At 45.3% G+C, this 21,419-nt stretch overlaps 1 protein-coding gene and 1 long non-coding RNA gene across 4 annotated transcripts in view; both read right to left on the bottom strand.

Moving 5' to 3' along the window:
* Positions 1–21,419, bottom strand: part of JARID2 (jumonji and AT-rich interaction domain containing 2) — a 230,436-nt gene that overhangs the window by 171,159 nt on the left and 37,858 nt on the right. The gene's annotated exons all lie outside the window — the stretch shown is intronic.
* Positions 1,030–21,263, bottom strand: LOC120869940. Its single transcript, XR_005722677.1, has 3 exons — positions 20,175–21,263; positions 17,775–17,780; positions 1,030–1,039 (listed from the first exon to the last, which is right to left on the bottom strand). It is a non-coding gene; the product is annotated as an uncharacterized LOC120869940 (long non-coding RNA).

Genomic DNA, 21,419 nt, shown 5'->3' with positions numbered 1-21,419 from the left:
TTTCACCCATACATCCTATGAGCTGCCTAATTAAAAGCAAGGTTTTCCTTTTTCTTTCTAAGTCAGTTCTGGTGGAAACACAACAGGGTTAGACTAGCCTGGACTCCTGCTACATAACCAAGACTTGACCTGTGTCTTGATTAAATATTAAGTCACTGGGGTTGTGGGGGAAATTAACATAGCAATGCATTTTCCATTCACTTCACAAGCCTCCCCAAGCACAGCCCAAGTTTCCTCCCAGCGTCTTTCTCCTTGTATATCCACACGTGCACAGGATCGTAAGTGAACCATGCTGATAAGGAGACAGCTACAAAGTTCTAACCTTTTTGAAACATACTGAAAAACATACTGTGAGGATGGAAGAATCTGGGGAGCTCAAATTAACCAGGCTCTAGCAATATAGCTATGCCTACTTGAAATTATTACACCAACTTCTATTTCCATAGACACACTGCCTACCTGGGGTGTGACTGAAATACCTCAGTGCTGACCTCCAGTTCACAGAAGGCTGAACTTCGGGGCTGAACTTCTCTGAAATCAAAATGTAGATGAGGCAAGAGAGCCAGAAGCTTGATTATCGAATTCAATTTACATAATTTGCAGCTGTTGACTAGGTTTACCCTCACAGAGAGTTATAGGGCCATCTGCAGGTTCTATTTTCCCTCCTATCCTCCAGTACAGACCCCACTTCCAAGTTCTGTTGCATAAACCGAAGCCAGGTAAATCCATCTCACTCACACACACAATAACAAAAGTTTGGAACTGAGTAGAGGAAAAAATTACACACAATGACTGTCAGAGGCATCCTTTGAAAATCATATTTAAGGCAGCAGCCCCTCGTTGACCCCAGGTTTCCAAAAGGAGGAAAAGGCTGTTTCTGTCTCCTGAATCTCTTTGATGATTTATAACATTCCATATATATATATCGCTCCTCCCCCAAGAAGGGGAATAAGCCCTAAAGCCAGTCCGTCATCCTTTCTGACATCACCAAAGGCCTGATTTCGTTCTCCCCGCTGTTAGCTCAGAAAACTGATTAGAACTGAATGTCTAGGCTGCTTCCTTATGCCCTTTTAATAAAGCCGACCACAGCAAAGAAAACAGAAATTAGTGGCAAGCACAGAGCTCCTTGCCACTGGGACTCACGGCAGCCTTTGGACAGGCCATTATGGCTGTCTGGCTCCAGCTCTCTTCTCAGTAACCACCACCCCCTCTCTTGCCTGCCCCACACCACCCTCCAAGATCAAAGGCAGCACTTACTGTTTATAACATCCTGAGCAATCCAGGAATCCCAAGAGGTTTTTGTTACCTTTCCCATCCCTCATTGTCTCGGCTCCCCAAAATACTCTCTTAACGACACGCGACGCTGGCCGACGCTGGCCAACCCTGGCACAGGCACATCTGGGAATTAGACCTGCCCCAAATGATGCTCCTCTGAGATGCCTTATGGTTAAAAGCAGGGCGTGGGTGGCTCTGGGGAACGAGGGTACAAGACTACTGGCCTCTACTTCCCAGCAACTGTGCGGCCAGCGCACAGCAAGCTTGTTGACAAGGAAACACAAAACGTTCTTGCTGAATATGTAAAAGGTCCCGGGTACCCTACAGCAGACATCAAGAAGGACATATGATCAGAGAGCCAGGGCACAGCTCCATCCAACCTGTTCCCTTCTGTTTTTCCCCTCTCCGAATGCTGCTACAAAGCCACTGGTCCTCAGGCCCAGCTTTCCCTTTTCGGTTAAAAGACAAAGGCAGAGCGAGCTCTATCTGAGGAATCGTTCTCATTCTCCAAGCCCAGGATCACCAGCAGAACTCCTCTGCCTCCCTCTGCGTGCCCACCTCTTGTGCTGCAGGGAAGAGAGGCCTAAACACACAAGTCCTGGGGGAGCAGGGCTGGTTCTGAAAAGAAAGCCCTGACAAGGATCAACATCTCCCTACCCCAAGACACCTCTGCGCACCCGAGCTTTGTGTGGTCCTTGACGGTAATTCATCCCCTAGCCTGGAGTGCAGGGGCCCAGAACAAATGCCCAGGCAATCACAGCCGACTCAACGAGAGAAATTAATTCAAACAAAAATCCAAAAGATACAAATGATCCAGTAAGTATTCTGGGCCCACTGGTTAACTTTGGAAAAACTCACCTACACTGATCTTGCAAGCAGGGCAAAATCAAGAGGCAAACCTCTAGGTTTCCTAAAGTAAAGGTAAAAATTTCCTGGGGAGTTTTGGGGGAAATGACTTTCGGGGCAATGTCTGCTGAATATCTCAGATTTCAAACTAAAGCATATCTTTACTATGAATCCATTCATCACCCTTAAATGACTCCCCAAGTCACACCAAACCACAACCACCTCAGAAGCCAAACTATTGTTATTATCCTAAGAGAGATTTGCATTTTCAAGTAAAGGGGGGGAAAAACTGACATGCGCTATTGTTTCACAGACTGATTTATTTCTGAACTGGTGCTGAGTTGTTTTTTCCCCTTTTCTGAAGGGAGTTTCTTAAGGAGGACAGGAAGAAATTATTTCTGACTTTGAAAATTCTATTGCTAAATTGATAGAAACAAGTTGAATGCTAAGGCAACGTGCCATTTCTAATTATAAATAACCGGTGGGGAAAGGATGTATAAAAATCACAACTGCTAATACTTAGTGCCTACAGGGATTCATTCTAGACCAGACACACTCATCTAAAGCCCCCAGCTACTCTAAGCTACTATTATCCTCTTTTTATTAACACAAGTAGGAAACTGACGTGCTGGCAGGCTAAATGACTTGCCCACAGTCATTCCACTAGAAGCAGAGCTGAGATTTGAACTCAAGGCTTCAAGCAACCCTTATAAGTGATCACACGGCTTCAAAGGTTTGTTCAAAACTGAACAAGAGCTGGGCTCTTTTAAAGAGACTGATGATGGCATTCCAAAACATAAGACAGACAGACAATCTGTGCAATGAGGAAATTCATTTTCCGCGTCTCCAACAAGGAGTCTCACGGACTTCAAGTGCTTTACCTAAGAGCAATGACACTACTGGGGCCTCTGGGTTCACCCCAAAATCCACCTGAGGTGCTGGTCTAGAGAGAAACGCCCCAGGCACAGCTCACTGAGCATCCTCTCCCTTCGTCATCTCGCCCACAGGCATAACCAACTGAAATAAGTGCTGCTTCTCTGGGAGCAGCGTTCACAGTCCTCCAGTGCTCGAAAAGGGGAAAGAAATCAAGGTGGCTTTTCACTTTTCCCGTGATACTGATTACTGCTAACGACAGCCCTAGACATCTTTGCTTTCAAGCAGTACCAAGCATCAGGAGTTCTACCAAACTCAGCAACAACCCTTATTACAGACGCAATCTTTCTTACAAAAGATTCCTAACTGGGAACCTTGGCTAAATAACAACAGAATCTGCATTTCATAGAGCTTCTCAAGCAAGCAGCTCCATTTTTAGACTCAAAATGTGCAGAGGTCACCGTTTTAGTTGTATTTGTGGCATTAGTTGAGAAAACACTAAACATTTACAGAAAAGAACCAAACAAAGGCAGGGCCCTTGGGAATGAGCTCCAGCTCCAGCTTACTAAGTCTTCCATCATTAGGAAATCAATCTAAAGAGAAGATTCATTTTTAAAGCATTACTTTCTTCTTTTATAGATTTGGGAGCCAGAAAGAAATCTGATTCCAAGTCAGTACCAGCAAGTGCTGGTGTAGGGACAGGATACCAGGCCCAGCTGGCACACCGCCCCCCCACCCCCCACAGGACTTGCTTTTCCCACTTCCGATTACAGTACCGGACTCAAGACTCAAACTGAGTAAGACATGAAGGAGCTGGGCATAAACTCCACTCGTTTCTTCAAGGAACTCAGGGCCAGCACGACTCATGGGGTCCCTGGAGCAGCCACTTTATCTGTCTTGGACGAACCCCATCCTAAGTGTGAAGGTATTCCAGCTGCATGGCGGCTCCAGAATGAGCAAACTGAAGGGTCAAACTGATTCTGCCATGCTTCCCCTGCTAAGATCCAAGTTACATTTGAAAATGTAATGCTTTAAGATGTAACTTCACACAGTCCCTCTCATTGCCCTGGGAAGCCAGTGGTATCAGGCAGCGGGGGGAGGATAGTAAGGCATCAGCTTTGCTAAGCCACCCACAATGGAGTGAAGCAAGCAAAGTCCTAAGGGACCAGCTTGCCGGTCCCGACGCTCTGTCGTCCTGCAGACTGTCCACTAGCTGGCGTCTTCAGGAAGCAACAACTGTAACAAAAACAAGTCTGTACTCTTCTTTCTGACAGAATCCACCTAGGGCAGGACAGTGACGGTCTCTGGACGAGCGTTCCACTCATGTGTTTCCTGTGAAAGGCTTTGCCAGGGCAGCCAGGAGTGAACAAAGCAGGCCAGCTGTGCAGACGTTCTGTTTTACCAACACACTCCAGAAACCAAGAATAACAGCTGACAAATCCTTTCTGCCCATTTGTTTCACAGCCCCTCAACTTTTCCTCTGACATCTGTGGGTTCCCCTCTGCCATTCTGCGAATTCAAAGCTTCCTCTTTCCTCCCTAATCCAAGAGGCCTTCACTGCCATTTCCGGGGGTCTCTAAGCCTCAACACACAAGAACCAAAGAAACTGCATGGGTTATACATCCAGTGCATGGCTTTTCACTCACCTCTCAGTGTCATTCACTGAACTAAAGCTCTATCTTGGAGGGCATGGCAACCCACTCCAGTATTCTTGCCTGGAGAATCCCATGCACAGAGGAGCCTGGTGGGCTGCAGTCCATGGCGTTGTCAAGAGTCAGACACGACTGAAGCGACTTAGCATGCATATGAGAAATCTTACACCAGAAGTCACAAAGGGAATGACAGCAAATCTCCAAGTACTATTTACTCATTTGCTCCTTCAACAAATACTTAAGAAGCACCGCTTTAGGTGCCTGAGGAGGATCTGTGAGCAAGAATAAATAAGTTCCTGCTCTCACGGAGTTCATACTCTAAACCGACGAGGCAGTAGCAAGCGTGGTAGCTGAGCCAGTGGCACACGCTAGAAATAAGAGGGTGGCGCTAACAGCACCTGGCAGCAGAGCAGCACAGTGGGGCGGGCGTGGCGCGGGCCCGCCAGGGGCCACAGGGCCCGGGTTCCAGTCCAGCCGGGATACTCGCAGCCCTTCAGCCAGGCCTGGACCTCAGGAGGCCCCACAGCCGTCCTTGCCTGTGAACCCATCACCGGAATAGCTGCTATGCAGAACTGGTCACTTCTATTGGCTATACCCTGGACCCAAACACAGTGTTATTTCCCCCAAACAAGACACTGAAGAGCGCCTGAGCCCTCCCTGAGGGCTTTGGGAGCAGCGGGCCTAGGGCTGTTTGGAAAGAGAAAGACAAAGGTAACCACACGCCCCACACCTGCCGGCTCAGCTAGTTAGGGGAAGGCTAAGACGGCAAAGGCACTGAAGGCACAGCTTTGAGAAGTCCCAGGTGGGAAGAAATGAGCTTCTAACGACAGGTTCTTGACATGCAGTGAAGTTTCTCCGAATCACCAGGGACTGTTCCCACCAAGTCCACTTACTTTCAGTCCACTTACTTTCCTCCCCAGATTTGCAAGTTAAAAGACTAGCGCCACAGAGAAAAGACAGCACTTCTGTGAGGCTGTGCAGCACCCCATACACTAGACATGGTCTGTCAGCACCGCCCCCGGACACGCCCCAGACACGCCCCCTTCTGCCCAAGCACTGAGGACCCGCCCGCTCTTGACTTGAGCAGCACCCTGGTGCCACCTCAGTGGGGAGGGCAGGTTTTTTCGGGAAAGATGGCTCTCTTGAAAACGTGAGGCCACAGTGAAGAGGCCCAAAGGCCAGCTCTGTGAGAACTGCGCCCCGGTTCCCAGGATTTACGCAGAGCCTCTGGGCCGAGGTGGAGCTGGCACAGCCCCGGATTCCCAACCCAGCCACCACCCTGCCCACACCCCAGCCAGGATACCTGCTCCAAACACAGCACTTTCTTCATACAGAAAAAGAGAGAAGTCACAGCGTACACCAACCAGCCACACAGGGCCACTCGGATAGGAGGATGGGGCCTTCCCGTTGATGAAAACTAGGTCAGCAGAGACCAGGAGACAGTCTCCTGCACCCCAGACTCCGTGACTCTTCCCCACCTGGAGTCGCTCTGGCCCACTTTCCCGCTCTGACCCAAAGAAGGCAAGCAGAGCACTTCCCTGGTGGTCCAGTGGTTAGGACTCCGTGTTCCCAATGCAGGGGCATGGGTTCGATCCCTGGTTGGGGAACTAAGATCCCATAGGTGCGGCCAAAAAAAGGGGGGGGGGATATAAAGAGGTTACCAAGGAAAGAGACAGCTAGCTACCCAAGCTGAACTCTGTGATATTCAGCACTGAATTATCTCCCCCGCCAAATGAAGTTTCAAAACATGTAACACAAACAAAAATGTCCATATTTTGTGCAACTGCACGCTGCAGGCCTGTTTTAAGGGAAAGACACCAAAGGGAAGAGCGAGAAGTCCAGTGCTTCCTCTCAGCTCTGAAGCTAAGGAACAAGGCGTGGGTCTGCTGAATAGTCTGCTTGTTTCTCTCCCTCATCTAGAGGGATGAGGATGCAATCTGGCTGGATCAGCTCCCCAGGTACTCAGCTTCTTCAGTCTGTGAATGCTAAAGTTTGTCTTAATGCCCAGTTAAGAAATGGACTCTCTGAGCAATAACGGAACCGCCAGACCCTCTGAGGAGGAAAGACAAGAGAAAGAAAAACAAAGAAAACCAAAATGAAAAAAAGACTATTCAGCCATAACAGGGTAGAACTTATTGGTACAAACAGCATGTATGAACCTCAAAAGCATTCCAATGAAGAGACCTAGACACAGGATTGCTTCCATTCTCATGAACCTTTACAACACTGGCCCAGACCTGGCGGGGGGATTTGTCAGCAGGACCTCTCTGAGGGGATAGAAGTGTTACATATAATACCAGGTGTGGGCAGTCACCAAAACTTACCAAAACGTGAGCTTGCAAGAGTTGCAGTTGTAAATTGAACCTTGAGAAACTTTTTTTTAAGACATTTGAACTAATTTACAACTGTTTTCAAAAAGAAGAGGGGAGGTGCAGTTGTGACAACTCACTGGGTTAAACTGATTTTTCTGGAAAGCAGCCACCCGTGTTAAACACAAGTCAATGCCAGAAGCCACACCTTGGGTGACACAATTCAGGGACTGGATCCAAATGTGGGGAAATTCCCCCAAGTTTGAGGTTGTGAAAAGTGACTTAGTAAAGAAATATTTATGATAGAAACTCCCTGTAAGGCCTTGGGATATTTAAAGAAAAAGCAGGTTTTACCTTTTAAAAGAGAGAGAGAGAAAGTCACCTTTGTACAAGCTGAATCAGATACGATTTGTGGTTTATGTTAAATTAAGGGATTTGCTTCTGTGCTGGGCAGAAAAGCAAATCCAGTATTGACCTGTGTTGAGAAAAGGCTTGCTCAGACATCTTCATCCTTTTTCAAATCCAGCGAGGTCTCAAACGGAAGGAGGCTCCCCACAAGGTGGGCAAGAAGCAGGAGACCAGCACCCTCTTCCCTGGGGGGAGGCCATCCAACTGCGGGTGGGGGGATGTGAACCCCTGCCCCAGTCCATGCTCCACGGGGAAAGGTCTGAGAGAAATTACTCCACCAGAGTTCCAGAAAGTGCTATGGCAAACCTCGGCATCCTACAGGAGCCAGCCCTGGCACTCCAATGTCAAGAACTCCATGAGAGGTCTCATAAGGGGACTCAGGGCAGGCAGCCCCACGGAGACACAGAGCATCAGAACCTGTTCCCAGCAGCCCACAAACCAAAGTCAGCTCAGTTTTTGGCATGAAATGATTTACAAATCATCCTGGCAGGCGTCACATCCAAGAGCTATTTTTAAGACAATAATTGTGGTCTAAATCTGGTCAGAGGGTCCTGGGTGTTTGAGGTTAAATCCCACCTCCTGGGAAGGATCAGTCAGAAGACTCAGGCCCATTTCCATCCCCAGCTCTCCAGAACCACCTGGCAAAAAGTACAAAGAGAGCAGCATGGCTCACGGCGTCCTGAGAACCCCATCTCCAGAGTTCAGGGCTCTGAACCACTGTTCCACTCACCTTGCATTTTGCATGTAAATCACCATTTCAGTTTTGGTTGGGGTAACATGGGGGGATGAGGGGTGCACTTATTAATGCTATCTGTAAATGGTAAGTTCAGCAGACAGTATTTTCCACTGTGACTAGTCATTTGTAAAGAATACCGATTTTGTTACTTTTATTCTGTAAAGTGGCTACAGCAGGAAGCATTGCTTTTACACTGTTCTGCAGGGTTATGATAAAAGCTCATTTTCATGTATTTTTACATAAATCACATGCTCACTTTGCTCTAACCAGTAGCAGGGGGCAAAGGCATCCAAGCAGCACTCTTAGAAATTAAATTAGCTATCTGGTATTCATCCATTTCACCAGAGATGCCCCGCCCAGCCCCACCAGTCCATCTGTGGAAACCCTCCCTTGTCTCAATCCACAGCTGGATAAGCGGCTTCTCTTAAGACACGGCGACTCTCTGTTTTCCCAAGATTTTAGATGCCTTTTTCTAAAAATTACACTGCAATGCTTATTTCTTGGAAAAAATACAAAACTGCCTTATCTCGAGCACTGCTCCCTCTTCCCAAACTCCTGCGTGATTTTTCACATTGAGACCTTCCATCTCACTCTTGAAGACACTGCTCTCTCAATCCCATCTTCATCAGCTAAATTCCTATCCTCCAAGTGTCTACACTGTGACATCCAGGAAGTCTAAGTTGTCCTTCCAAAGTGTGCCCACAGCATCCTGGACACCTAGTCTATCAAAGCACTTGTCCCCTCCCTCTAGAATAACGTCACAGCCACTGTTCACTACTGAGTGCCTGGCAGATGGTATATCAATAAATATTCCTCAGATAAACAAACAAAAATTAAACTAAACTTATTCTGATCACTCAGACAAAATACTGCTGGTTTTGGTGTGCATGTATTTGTGTGTGTTTCCTCCTACAGTACTTTTCCTAAACAAATACACTCTTTATTTGAATTATTATAACCACAAAAGATTAAACTCTACACACTATTTTGTCACTTGCTTTTTTCACTTACTACATTATGTCATTAAATATTCTTGCTACCAGAGCATTTTAATGATTGCATGGAACAGATGTTCACTAATTTAACCAATCCCCCACTGGTTACAATTTTTCACTGTGATACACAGTGAAATACACTTGATACACAACCCTGTGGCCAAGTCTAAATAAATTCCTAGAAGCAGAGAGGCTGAGTCAAAACGGTATGCAAAATATCGCACGAGTTCTAGTACACAGAGAAAGCTGAAAATGCAGGTTATCGATTTTGGAAGGATTCAGACAGGATCGCCACAACCAGAAGGAGGAGCATTTAACTGGCTGCGGAAACACAGTTTAGCCTAGAGAAGATGAACACTAAGTCTGTTAGATGGGAATTATGTTTATTTAGCTCCTTCTGAGGATAAGAAGGCAACCCGATAAAGAGATGGAAAGAGCATGGAATCTTCCCAAAGAGCTATCCAACACGACCCTGTGTGGCTTTAAGCACTGAGGCTGAGGCAGGCAGGGATCCTGGCAGGGGAAAGACTGGGTCAGCGTCACTCGTGTTCAACTACTACTGTGTCAGCCCTCCGGAGGGCTCCGCACAGTGCTCTTCAAATGAGACCAGAGAAAAGCCATGACGAAACTTTTCCTGTGTTGCCCTAACTAGCAGAGCACACAGCATACCAACTGCACACAAAATGCTCCCAAGAGAATCAATTTCCCCAATAAGCAAAAAAGTCCCAGTCGATCAAATGATGGATTCAGTCACTGCCAACAGCAATGACGTTTTGTCTTTGCGAAATGGGGAGGGTCTCGCTTAGCCTCACAGCTTAAGGCCCTCACTGTAATATATGTAATAAGAGCAAATGACTCTCATGAAAACATTTGTTGTAATTGCCTAATCTCTGTTTTTTACAGAAGGAAGGTATTCAACAGATCAACTGTCACTATTTAACCACAGCGGGACAGGATTATCTCTTCCTCAATTTTTACCAACGTTCATATGTAAATGAAGTAAGTTTCTAAAAGATACCTTTTTTTTTTTAAAGCAAAGTCGAGGAAGGAGGAAAATAATGCTGTGTTTCTATTTAAACAAGAGTTTCTTTAGAAAGGCAGGGGGATGAGTGAAGTGACAAGCTGAGTGCCAGCATCAAGTTCTGGGGGACAATAAAAAAGGCTCAGGAGTCTGTGAGCTTGGCCCCTTCTGCCTTCTATTTCCATATTCCACATTCCTATCACGGAGTTCACAGTACCATGCAACACAGATGCTGTACGAATCATATGGGTTAACACATGGAAAACGCCGAGACGAGTGCCCAGCATACAGGAAGTGCCATTTAACTTCACACCATCAGTGTCATCATTTCCATGTGTACTTAAAGAGAGGGACAACACTCATGAGAATAATGCAGGACTGAAGGAAACAAAAAGGCTGGTGAAGAGGTGACTTTAAAAATACAAGCAGTCCACCTTCTGATAGTTCATTTATAACTGGCTGTTTAAAACTCAGGATGCATTTCATCATAACAAGGGTGTTTCAAATGGCGGTTGGGTTCCCAAAGCAACACAAAAGAGTTCAACAAGACTCACTAGGATTTCAGGGAAATAACTGGAAACGGCCAAGGGACATTATAGGGGAAAAAACAAAACACAAAACCATTTCCCTGTGCCAATTCAAAAGACTGGGAAACCTCAAGGAGGTAGCACTGTCACCAACAGACTGTGGCAGGGACACTGGACGGAGACTGTTCTGAAGGAGGAAAACTATGACAGCGTCTCCAGTGTGGCAAGCGCTGGCTTGAGCTGTCACTCTACTGGCTCCAGAGAAAATAATCAAGTTTTAAACCACAATGGCTGGGAGTCTGGATTTCTTGGACCTTATGAATTATGCACTATAATGAACTGGGCATATTAACTAAAACCAGGCTCTGCTCTCCTAGGATATCTGGGCAATGGATGTATTTCTCATTGGCTACTAGTGCTAAGTCTGAAAGTCAACTAATCACAGAATCAAAGCGAGAGATGAGCTAATGTACAGAAATACACAAAATCTCTCCCCCTCCCATAAACAAGTGTTCTGGATTCACAGCAGGCCATTGTCAGAAAAGGAGAAACACCCAGAGCAACCTCCAGCCTCAAATAAATACTACGTAATGAAATTCCAGAATGGACAGGTCCAATTTCCTTGTGGGTGAGACACAAGTGTTTTGTATAAACCACAACCCCTTCCTCCAAGCAGAGCTCCAAGGAATTTTAAAGTTTGAATGTAAAAGTTAACTGCCATTGACTAAAAACAGAACAAAGAAAACAGACATTTAAAATTCAAAGCAGAAGGATGAGGTGAGGAGAAAGGATGGCGCCCACCTTCCCCCCCTTCATTCTGTTCTCCACCCACTTTGTCTCTCGAGCTTTTGCTTCTATATTCCTTTACACCGTTGTGCTGTCTCTTTCCCCTTGTAAAAGGTCTTCCTGGGCCTATGTCTGTTTAAAAGTCCAAACAATTCAAAACTAAACTACAAGTAACTTTTCTTGGGAGGGGCTGATAAGATTGTTTCTTGATCTAGGTACTTCAACTTGAAAGTTCAACATTTCTTTAAAGCATCTGAAAACTAGTTTAAAGAAGGTAGCATTCTTTTCAGTTTCTCAGAATTTGGACTAAATGGAATGATCCTTAAGGTCCTTAAGCCAAGCCAACAACTCCTGACTCATTTTTTAAAAAAATATTTATTTGTTTTTATTTATTTATTCATTTATTTGGGTGCACTGGGTCTTAGTCACGACCTTCGGGATCTAGTTCCCTGACCAGGCATCGAACCTCCAGTCCCCTGCATTTGGAGCTTGGAATCTTAGCCACTGAACCACCAGGGAAGTCCCTGCCTCACTGTTAATTTAATTTTGTGGTCGCTGATGCTGGAGTTGAGTACATCAACTCAGGACACAGCATACAAATACACACCAAATACAACAACCTGACTGCAAAGCACCCGGAGTGTCTGCCATTTGTGAATCTCCAAGTATGAAAACCAAAGTTAGCTGCCAGCAGAAACTCTGAACACTGAATGCCTTGAGAAACTGCTGCTAACTGCTACAGCTTTGAAAAACCTGACATTCAGAAAAGAAATCTACTTGGTCCCACACAAGTGGGCCTCGAGAAATGTAAACTGAGTTGTTCTGTGCATTTTAAAAAATGCTGTCAACAGACTGGTGAATACTAGGAAATTCTTAACCTGAAAATGTTCAAAATGACGTGTATGTGTATGTATGTATATACTGTGTACAGCACAGTACCCTAGAGAGATGGTGAGACCTCTTTGTAAACATTCATACCCTGCCCAGGTAATTCCTGAGACTTCATTTGAAATGTAAGCACCTCTCTTACAGACAGAATGTTAGGTACTGAAGGAATAATCCAGAGAGATCAGGGAGAAAACCAAGGCCAGGAACCCATAAGACCCTCTTGAACTCTGTTTACTCTCAGTCAACAAGGACATCTGCTCCTGGCCTGTTAGCCAACAGCGAGGTCACGGTCCAGGGGGAAATAAGCTGCTTTACTCACCCTTCCCCATCCCGGCCTCAACCTAACCTCCTCCCAAGATGGAAACATCACCGGAGAAGGAAACTAGTGTTAATCTAAGCTGAACCACGGTGAAGAAGAAGGGGCTGGAACGCGGTGAAACGGAGGAACTACCCAAGGCACCGTGAGGTCTCTCCATCTCCAGAGTAAAGCAATGTCACCAGCCTGCAACCCCCTTTCCCAGCCAGGCCCCTGGGGCGGAATCTGCAGGAATGCACCCAGATTCAACCAGAAGAGGAAGCCCCATCGCAGTGACCTCACGGAGGGGCGTGTGTTCAAGAGGACTAGCCAACCTAAGTAGACAGTTTTTAAGTAGTTCCTCAAAACTACTGTAAGCGATGCTAGCAGTACGGCTACTGTTCCAAAGACAGAAGGCCTTACAAAAGCAAGCAGCCATAGCCCTGGACGGGCTTATCTTCCAGGTGGAAATTATGGGCAAGAAATCCTGGACCACTAACCCCCAGGCTTGTGCTCGCTCCCAAGGGGCACTCAAGAGGCTGCAATGACCCCAGGACAGATTTCTGACGTTCCAGCCAAAGTGGTCTGAAAAAGCCTTCAGCTAAGAGAAAAGAGCCAATTGAGGGGATGAAATACAGTGTACAAGCTGCTGGCCCACTCTCTCCACCGCACCAGGAACGCCTGGAACCAGGCTGTCGCCACCAGCACGTGCTCTGTACACACACAACTCAAGGTGAACGCTGAGCCTGCTTGGCCGCCAGCCGTCATCTAGGAACACAGACATTTGAAATGTAAGCCCAAGAAACTGTCCAGGGCCACCATGGAGGACCGGATTCGGGGCAGAAATCCACAGAGAATCCTGTGGACCAACAAGGAAAACATTCAATAAAATATCTGTTGATTGATTTTTTAAGAGAAGATTAAAGGGTTAGAGGAGGAAAGACCAGGGAACAAAGGTCAAAAGTAAAGCATCAGTCATCCAGAAATGGGCATCTCTGTAAAGGGCAATCTGATGATGGTCTGGCTGCTGCAGAGAGGGCTGTACCCTCAACAGCTGGCTTCTTTCAGGGTCTGCAACCTGCCAGCCTGGGAAAGGCTATTGCAGACTGGGAATCCTCCAGCTTCATGTTATTCCTCTAAAGAATGAATGAATGGCCAGCTCTCTGGGACGCTACCAAGAAGTACAGGCTCATCTCCCTCAAACTCTAGTGAGGATCAAAAACCATGTCTACCCTCCACCACCAACTTCAGGAGGCGGGAAAAAGGAGGCATGGAGGGCAAGGGCCAGACATGAAGTGAGAGCCAGGCTGGCTGGTTACCCAGGGGAGTAGGCACTGCCTCCTGCTTACTTAGCAATGGTTACAGCTCTTGACACTGACTAACCCCACGGGGAAGATAATATGATCATCTCATCTGAAGAAACTGAGGCACAGAGAACTTAGGCAACTTGCTAGAAGTCACCCAGCTTGAATAAGAGGCACAGCTGGGATTCAGACCCAGTGCTCCAAACCATAAACTGTGAACTGGGGGTTCAGTTCTGGGTTCAAGGTTACCTATCACTAAACATACAGCTGGGATTCACCCCAGGTAAACCAAAAAGAAGGCACCTAACATGAACAACCGGAGAAGGCAATGGCAACCCACTCCAGTACTCTTGCCTGGAAAATCCCATGGACAGAGGAGCCTGGTAGGTTGCAGTCCATGGGGTCGCTAAGAGTCGGGCACGACTGAGCGACATCACTTTCACTTTTCACTTTCATGCCCTGGAGAAGGAAACGGCAACCCACTCCAGTGTTCTTGCCTGGAGAATCCCAGGGACAGAGGAGCCTAGTGGACTGCCGTCTATGGGGTCACACAGAGTCAGACACAACTGAAATGACTTAGCAGCAGCAGCAACATGAACAACACATAGTAGTGTCTGCACCTGAAACAGCAGTGTCCAAAGTCAGAAATATCTATTTCCTTCAATACGTGCCCGTCCAATGAGATTACCACTAGTTTAATGGTGACAGGATTGGGGACTTTCTTGGGGGCAGGATGTTGAGGCCGGTACTAAAACTAATACTAAAGATTTTAGTCACAATTATTTAGGGGGTAACTTTCTCCCAATAGATCTTATTTGACTGGGCAAAGAGGGTGACAAACATTTTAAATGGGTCCTTCCAATAAGTTAATAAAGCAAGCAAAAGGGCTGAACTTGAGAACAATCAAGCCCTAAGGATAAATAAAGAGCCAACACCAGCAGCTGCTGGGCCTCGGACCCGGCCCCTCCCCAGGCGCCCTGCTCAGTATAGTCTGGGAGCCGCCTGGCATTCTCAAGCCCTGAACCATAACAGGGATGGCAAATAAGATCCTCAGGTGATTCCCATGCAGGTCTGAGAAGTGCTGCCCTATATAAGGACGTCTCTGTGCCTCAGGACAGCATCACACTTTCTACCAGAAAACAAGTGTAGGCACAGTAGTGAAGGAATCAGTCAAAGATCTGCCCCAGATTCCTATAAATTTTTATTTATAAATTAGAATTAACCTTTTTATTCTGCCAAGTGTGAGCAAGAGGAAATTTATTGAAAATTCTTTGTGGTTCACAACTGCCACCAATTTTGAAAATTAACCACCAGAAATCCTGTGATCACAATGTGTATACTACTATTTGATGTTCTCTTTCTCTTTGCATTAAAACTGTCCCCATCCTGGGCAATGAGCAAGAAGCCCCATTTCAGCTGTATAAGAAATTCTACTTGAACTTAAAAAGTGAATCACTAAAAAAAATGAATGAAGCTAACAAAGTTTTTGAAATATAGAGAGTAAAGAAACAGGGACCACCTCCGAATCACCCTAAAGCATACACACATACCACGCTAAATATCACAGAGGCAAAAGCAGAACTTGGGGCATTAGGTTTTCAAGCTAATAAAGCTGCAACGAACAGCTTTCTTCATCACTCTTAAACATATTTGTAATTATTATAAAATGAAGCATGTCATGGATGGATGTTTGGATGTCATGAATTGTTAACTTATGTATGCAAAATTATAAGCCATTTTTCCCCATTTCAGCTCTATTTTTCCCTAAGTTACTAGTAACTCAAAAGAACACATCAACATACAACTCACCAACACTGACAATCTATGTTAATCATATTTTTACTACTCCAGAAAAATAAGGAACTCTCCTTATTACAACCTAAGTCATCAAACCAGACATTTCCTTCACAGGCTAATAATAAAATGTGTCCATCAACACACCAAGGGGGCAGCCTCACTTCCTGATCTGAATTTCATATTCAAGTATCCATGTAATTTCCCCTACCTTGCAAACGTTCAGGAAAACTATGCATTCTTTCTTCCTATTAAACCATGGTGGGAAAGAAAACAGAATCATCCCACACAAACCACTCTAAAGAGCTTACAGACTGCAGTTAAATCTATACAAGAAATAAAATTTGGCCAACATCCCTCATTTAATGTGATCCTCTCACAATGGGAGATGGATTGCAATTATCCATTAATGTAACCTATCCTCCACAGTCAATAAATGTCACTCCCTGTCACTCAGATGAATCCTGAGTGAAAAGGCTAGAAAGAAATAAATATATAAATGAGATTCTGTAAATATCCAAGGAACATGCTGATAACTGATTTCAAGCCAGAATATCTAGAACTTGTGACAGAAAGTAAAATGCCTGTGGTTAATATGGACTTACTTTTAATTTTAAATGCATTAAAGTTATGCTAACATTCTCACTGGTCTCTGAAGAGAAAAAAATTTAAGTGAAAAAAAGGGCTCAGGTTCCAATTTGCTAACTTAAGTCACACCCTATCATTTTGTAAGCTTTCCTCCTTACACCACCCTGCTGTGCCTTTGGACTTTTTAAAGACCTGGGATTTGAGTAATTATAGCCATTTCAGAAATGGTTACTGAAAACCTAGCTACCTATACACGGCTTTAAATGTCTCCCTCTAAGTCCTCAGTTTACAGAGAGACTATGTAGGGAGTAATTCTGTTCTTTTACACCCAGGATCTTTCCACCCCAATATGGTCTGCTTCTTGTCTTACCAAAATTCACTCACTGAGGAGTTACCTACTAACTGGTATCCCTGATGGGGTCTGGGTAACCCTAAGCCTTCTGTAGAAACTATTTCAAATTAAGAATGCAAGATCTGGGGAAACACCAGGGGACTGCCTGCTCCCTTTCTCTACCTGTCCCCGTCTCTCCTCCTCTCTCACATACAAGCAGCAGCAGTGACACACAGGGGTGCCTGGTCTTCGCAAACAGGCTCCACCATCCAGTAATTGGTTCATAAATTTTATTCATAACTTGAAACAGAAAGGGCCGAAAATGAGCAATCTGTAATCTTAAAGGTTGTCATTACTCTCTGGCTGCAAGCGGTTAAAGAAGGCCTTGCAAGCTGGTGAATTACAGGTCCAGTTTATGACTCTCAATGAGCTCAGAAGCAGTACAGCATCTCAGGAAGTGCGAGCCAGGAGGGGAAGGAGGTCAGCTGCAAGCCCAGATGGACTGAAGCTCAATGTCACTTATTCCATCCCAGTGGAACGGTCCTTCCTGCTCCCAAGCCCTCCAGCCTCCGTCACTGCACAGAGCACAGCTTTAAGACGGAGACATCTTTACCCGTATATTAGGTATCTACCCCTAAAATGTATTTTGCGTCAGACCTTGCCGACTATCTTTAAACAAACCTTTCGACATGTTCATGAGATAATCAGGAAAAACACAACCAACCTTCACTACTGACAAGTTTTCCAACAGGTTTCAGTCCTCATAGAACAGTTCCAGACTATCTAAACCTCAAATGGAGGTATAAACATCTACACTCTGGACTCAGTGGGTTTATCCATACATACGCTGGACTAAATTAGACACCACATCTCAGAACAATCTGGGATTCTGTGTATGGACACCTCAGAAGCTGCAGGTTGAGGGCAGTGATGGGGGTGGTATGGACAGCCACCCTAGGGAGTTACTGGGAAGTTCACGCCCACAGGACCTGAGATCCAGGCAGAACTGAACTCCAGTCTCTTAAGGGGCAGCAAGCCAAGTGGTGATCAAGAGAAGCCTCAGTGATCAGCCTCAAGGCAAGCGAGTCAGACCAACAGAAAATATGATTCAATGCAAAACGCCTTATCTCATTCCCGCACGCCCACGCCCACCTCTGAAGTGAGGAAACTGGCAGAGGTTGCCTCAATAACTTCCGGCCCAATGAGGATTACTCTGGAAACTACAGCAGAGCCATCTGTGTGGTTCCCAAGCTTCAGTGCAGTGGGGAAAAGAAAAGGGAACAGAGACACCAAGACCACGGGTCTGGGCAGAACGAGGCAGACTTGCTTTTATTCCCCCTCGCAGACCAAACTGAGCAGGAAACCACACTTCTGAACGCCACTCCATCCCTTCTCTAAGCAGAATATTCCTTGCTACAGCAAAGGGGAGAATACCAACTTCAGAGGGCTGATGGCAGGCTTAGGGAGTATGGCAAAAAGCTGGGCCTCAACACATGTTCTGTTCCCTCTAAAACCACCACCTAACCCCTTCCCAAAAAAGGGATTCTGACCCCCTACCCCCACAGACCCACATCCTCATGACTCCACCCAGAGACAGATCAATACCATATATTCCTGGTGTCACACACACCTGGACCTCTCGCAGAGTAATCTGAAATCTGGTTTATCCTACTGACACCCTCGTTTTCACAAGTGAGTTTCTGGCAGCAGAGGGGTGATTAGAATACAGTTGATGCACTTTACACACTACTCTGGTCTTTCCCAAAGAGCATTCCAGAGAACTCTAGGTCCAGGGATATTATGCAAAATCAGGGTTCACTGATCAACTAAGTGTGAGGCGCGTCAGCCTTACACAGGTTTCTGTCTTTTAGCCCTGTTCATGTGCACTGTGATTCTCCTTCTCTAAGAATTCTGACCACAGACGCCTCCTTCCCCTGCTCCCCCAAAAACAGAACAGATTTCTCAGAACACAAGTGGGCTACACCATGGTGCTTTGTCTCACTCAATTTTGTTGGTTTGAGTCAGGTCTTCGTTTGGGGAGGAAGGTGTTTTTCTAAGTAATATGTGAATGAATGTTCACTGTAAAAGTACTGAGTACATCGGGTAAAAACAGGCGTCTGCTCAGAGAAACTGAAAAAAGGCAATTGTCCTTATTCTCCTTGGAGGTTTCAAGTTATTAAGAGAACACAACTAGAAAAACTCATGGGGATGTCAAGTTCTCACTGTAGTAGTGAACTGTCAGACCCTTAACAGAAATATGGCTCCATTTCAGATTGTCTAACAAAATCTAGCAGTTACTTTTTAAGAAAATATTTCAACTACTGGGAAAATAGATGGGAGCCCAGACAGGCTATCCAATAAAGCACATTAACGAGCTGAAAAAAATGATTTGAGCTACAATTCAAATACAGTTTTATCTTTATTACACTGTGATCACATCACTTCCTGTTGTCATATATGAGAGAAAAGTTTAATAAAGTCCCCCAAAACATCTTGGTTAATACGTTTCTGCACAGGGTTTCTGAGCAGAGTCCTTTAAGAAAAAAAGTCTTATACTGTAAACGTGATTTAACTGTCATAGATCTATCTGTGCCCAGGTCTAATAACCGTGAGAGTACTAATATTGCAGTACTTACTCTTTTTTCACTTATGCTTTTCCAGCTTTCTGAATTTCCTGTAATACATATATGCTCGTTTCAAAGGGGAAAATATTAACATGTTACATTCACTGAGAAAATACAGGATTCACTAAATAACCTATTTTTTTTTAACGCCCCTGCCAATTCTTACGTATCAATAGAGCTACCACTAGTAGTTGTGGAAAGGCTTCCGAAAAGCAATCAAAGAGGGCTAGGATTGCCACAGCTGCAATCCAGAGGGAAGAATAGGGATGCAGCGTATTTACTGACCCTGGTGAGCAGAGGCCAAGTATCCCCCAACAAGACTTGTGTGCCATATGTAGAAGGAGAGTCCAAGGAAGGGCGGAACATATAAAAGTGTAAGCAGATCAACAGTAGGTGAGGACAGCTGACAAGAACTATCAGGTTGAAACTCCTCTGAAGATGCCTTAGTTTAACACAGTTTAGGAATTCTGAGACTTGCTGCAGCTACCCAAACTGGGAAGAGACGCTTCAAAAATGGAGATGGTCAGAGGATGTAAGTAGCGGCCACAATGTGGAAACACCTGGGATGCTATCAACACTGCAGTGTAAAGAGAAATGGAAAAAAAAATACTTAAACCTTAAGAGCATGAAAATCATAAAACCGTCAACATACATAAAGCACTAGGAACGGACAAGAGGAGGCTGGAGGACCTCACTGTATCAGCAGGTAAGAAAGTGCTTGGCTGGGTCGCTTTGATGTGTACCTGAAACTATCCCAACATTGTGAATAGACTATGCTCCAATAAAAAGTGTAAATATTTTTTAACAAGTAATAAAGTGCTTAAGGAATTATGGGGACGTGTTACAGGGATGCAGGAACAGGAAATTACAAGGCTCTGAAGCTGAATCTCTAATACTTGGGTCACCTGATGTAAAGAGCAACTCACTGGTAAAGACCCTAATGCTGGGAAAGACTGAAGGCAAGAGTAGGGGGAAACAGGATCAGATGATTGGACAGCATCAATGGATGGCTGGATAACTCAATAGACATGAGTTGAAGCAAACTCCAGGAGATAGTGAAGAACAAGTAAGGCTGGTGTGCTGCAGACCATGGATTGCAAAGAGTTGGACACGACTGAGCAACTGAATACAACAAAATTAAATTTCCTCATGATGACTGTACTAAGGTTTTTTAAGAGAACATTCTTATTTTTAGGAAATATATTCTAAGTACTTGAGGACAAAGGGTTATTATACCTGCAACTTACTCCCAAATAGTTCAGAATAGGGAGGGGGGAGGGTGGGGACGGAGGAGCAAAAATACAATCAAACATGGCGAAACAGTAAATGGCAGACCTTCTTTGTACTATTTTTACAACTTTTCAGTTAAAAATAACTTTTAAAACCTACCGCAAAGTAACTAAGTGAGAAAGAGTCACCGGGAGTTCTGAGATGGGAGGATATCAGAATACCCCAACTTTAGAAAGATATGCTGCTGCTATCGTCTTTGGCAAAATCTGTAAGCTCAAATAATCCAAAAATGACACCATTAGAACACACACTAAAAATGCCCAAATGCACTAACTTATGCCAAGAAGTGTGCCAAGAATAATAAAAGACAGCATTCACTTCAACCTAGTGAAAATGTTACTGACAAAAGCCTTTCTTTTTATAGGTTACTTCAAAGACAAAAGGAGACTTCTCTTTATGGACTGAAAACAGCAAGATTAGAAAAGGAGACTGGCGGGGGGCCAGGGGGGAATGGAGCCACAGACACAGACACTTTTCTGACCCCGCTCATCTAACTGTTCAAGCCCCAGCCTTTTACCTAACTTCTGCTTATCCTTTTTAAGACACTGCCTTCCTCTAGAAGACCTCCCCGACCCACCGTCTCACTTCCACTCCCACAAGAGTTAGGCACCTCCTTCCTGAAAGCTGCCAATATGGCCTGTGTGAGTCCTTAAGTTCCCAGAGGTATTATAGCCAGTCTGTGTACCTGTCTCCCCTGCTTCCCTAGGGGCTCAGTGGTAAAGAATCAGGCTACAGTCCATGGGATCACAAAGAGACACAACTGAGCATGCGTGTGTACACACAGACACACACACAGACACACACACAGACACACACACACAGACACACACACACAGACACACACACACAGACACAGACACACACACACAGACACAGA

This window comes from Oryx dammah, unplaced genomic scaffold (genome assembly GCF_014754425.2).
Source record: "Oryx dammah isolate SB20612 unplaced genomic scaffold, SCBI_Odam_1.1 HiC_scaffold_11, whole genome shotgun sequence".
Classification (NCBI taxonomy): domain Eukaryota; kingdom Metazoa; phylum Chordata; class Mammalia; order Artiodactyla; family Bovidae; genus Oryx; species Oryx dammah.
The sequence above is the reverse complement of the archived record's forward strand: the minus strand, read 5'-3'. Positions and strand labels throughout refer to the sequence as shown.